This window comes from Empidonax traillii, unplaced genomic scaffold, assembly GCF_003031625.1.
Source record: "Empidonax traillii isolate 1590-97213 ecotype Southwest subspecies unplaced genomic scaffold, ASM303162v1 scaffold2777:size39618, whole genome shotgun sequence".
NCBI lineage: Eukaryota > Metazoa > Chordata > Aves > Passeriformes > Tyrannidae > Empidonax > Empidonax traillii.
Genome location: NW_020957970.1, coordinates 5,809 through 8,451, shown reverse-complemented (window position 1 = coordinate 8,451; position 2,643 = coordinate 5,809). Strand labels below are relative to the sequence as shown.

Here is a 2,643-nt window from a genome sequence, read left to right as displayed (position 1 = left end):
TCCTGCTCCCGGGGCGGCTCTGGAGCAGCTCCGACTCCTCCAACCCCCGCGGGAGCATCCAGGGATTCCTGCGAGCACCTGCAGCTCTTCCGTGGGATCATCCCAGGTTCGCTGGACAGAAGTGAGCCCACAAACCCTCCCAGCGTGGCACAAACACCCGTGGCCAGTCCCTGCACACCCACGGCAGTCCCTTGTCCCCACACCTGGGGCACAGCTGGATCCTGTTCCCTTGGCTCCTCTTCACTGGATCCTTTTCCTTTGACTCCTTTTTCCCCTGACTCCTTTTCCCCTGTATCCTTTTCCCCTGTATCCTTTTCCCTTGGTTCCTTTTCCCTGGGTCCTTTTTCCCTGACTCCTTTTCCCCTGGATCCTTTCCCTTGGTTTCTCTTCCCTTGACTCTTTTTCCCCCGATTCCTTTTCCCTGGATCCTTTCCCCTTGACTCCTTTCCCACATCTCCTGGACTAAAAATGGGATAACAAAACATTCCCAGCAGCTTTCCCAAGCAGGGGTTTTTGTTCTGCTTCTCCTTTCCCCTTGGTTTCATCTCCTTTGGAAAAATCCCTCCCATTTTCCTGGCCTGGGAGAAGCTGCAGCTCCTTCCCCCGGGATCTTCCCAGCCAAAGACTCGTTGGGCCTTGGATGTGCCTGGGGGCTGGGGGGGGCTGGGAAAGAGAGTGGAGACCCCTGGGAGCCCCATCCCTGCTCCTGCAGCCCCAGGACACCCCTGGGAGCCCCATCCCTGCTCCTGCAGCCCCCAGGACACCCCTGGGAGCCCCATCCCTGCTCCTGCAGCCCCCAGGACACCCCTGGGAGCCCCATCCCTGCTCCTGCAGCCCCCAGGACACCCCTGGGAGCCCCATCCCTGTCCCTGGGTTGGGCTGGGGGGGTCTGACCCGTTCCCTCCAGTGCCTGTTCCGTCCTTGCCGGGGAGCCAAGAAATCCCTTAACTAAACAACCCTGTCCCCGCTGGCAGCTGTTTATGCAGCAGGGACAAACAGTGCCCAGCCTGGGCTCTCCACAAAAACCAGGCCCTGGGAGCCTCCAGAGCCCTGTTTTGGGAAGGCAGAGCTGCCCCAGCACGGACCCCACGGAGCCCTGGGATGGGGGGAGGAGGAGGAGGAGGAGGGGGAGGCCATTCCAGCTGAACATTGCGGGGTTTGCTCCTGGATTTGGGGGTTCCAGGCCTGGATGAAGCCCCAGCATAGGCAGAGATCAGCTGCCCCTCCCACAGGCACCTCCTGTGCTCCCTTCCCGGGAATCCCAGGGAATCCAAGCTCCCCCAGCAAGGGGGATGAGTGGGGCCTGTGTGTGCCTGGGGTGAGGATCAGGGGACAACAGGGATCAGGGAACCCCAACATCTGGGGTGCAATTTAGGGTGGGATCCTCCTCTGTGCAGCAGATCTGACCCCGGGGAGGTCAGGGATTCATCTGCCCTCAGGGACCTGTTGGGAGCATTGACTCCTCTCTGTAGGGGCACCTCATGGAATTCCAGACTGGTGTGGATTGGAGGGACCTTAAATCCCAGCCCATCCCACCCCTGTCCTGGGCAGGGACACCTCCCACCATCCCAGGCTGCTCCAGCCTGGCCTTGGGCACTGCCAGGGATGGGGAATTCCATCCCAGCCCTTCCCCACCCTCCCAGCCAGCAATTCCTTCCCAATGTCCCATCTCTCCCTCCCACTGGCAGTGGGAAGCCATTCCCTGTGTCCTGTCCTTCCAGTCCTTATCCCAAATCCCTTTCCTGCTCTCCTGGAGCCCCTCCAGGCCCTGGATGGGGCTCCAAGGTCTCCCAGAGCTGCTGGTGCTGGTTGTGTCCAACAGCAGTGCCCAGGACAGGCTGTGCCAGGGGTCAGGGGCTTGGAATAATCACCAGGAATTCCCTGTGCCCTTCTCCCAGCTCAGCCCTTCCCTCCTGCTCTGCCCATGGGCACCAGGAGCAGGTTGTGCTGAGACAACTCCAGGCATGACAAGCAAGAAATTCCATGTCCCCATTCCCTTGGTTTTCTGCTCTGAGCTCCAAGGGGATGCCAGCAGGGGCTGGGTTTGGAGAGCCCAGGGCTGGGGACAGCAGTGTCACCGTGGCCCTGGCTGTGGCTGCTGCTCTGCCTGTACACGTGGCCAGCACGGTGTGGGGAGTGTTGGGCTCCAAACTGGGCAAACCCACGGAGAATCCAGCTGGAAACAGCCTGGGAAAGGTGGGAAAGCACCTGGGGCTGCCGGGGGATGGGCACTGGATTGGGAATGGGATTCAAACGAGGAGAACTGGCGGGAGGAGGGACAGGAGGGTCCCTGGGGATGCAGGACAGGGGCTCTGCAGCCCTTTGGGAAGGGGTGGAGGCAGCAGGGGTGGCCTGGAGAGCTCTGAGGAACCCTCCCTGGAGCCATGGCTGGGCAAACATCCTGCTTCCAAAGGCTCCAGAGGGGCTGGGGATGGTGGGACAGGGCTGGGAAAACACCATCTCTAACTCCCATGTGTTCTTCCCCCCTCAGGAAACCAGGCTGAGCGAGAGCAAAGGAGACAAAACCGGAGAGGAAACGGGAAAGGAAACTCCCCCCAAAGACCCGGCCCGGAAACGAGACACCAAAGACCCCAAAAAGGAGGAAAATGTTCCAAAAACAGAGCCCAAAGGCAAAGCTGAGGC

The 2,643-nt window shown here is 60.8% G+C and overlaps 1 protein-coding gene across 1 annotated transcript in view; it reads left to right on the top strand.

Annotated features, from left to right (window-relative positions):
• The window catches only part of LMOD1 (leiomodin 1), a 15,633-nt gene that overhangs the window by 9,660 nt on the left and 3,330 nt on the right, over window positions 1-2,643 (top strand). The window lies entirely within an intron of this gene.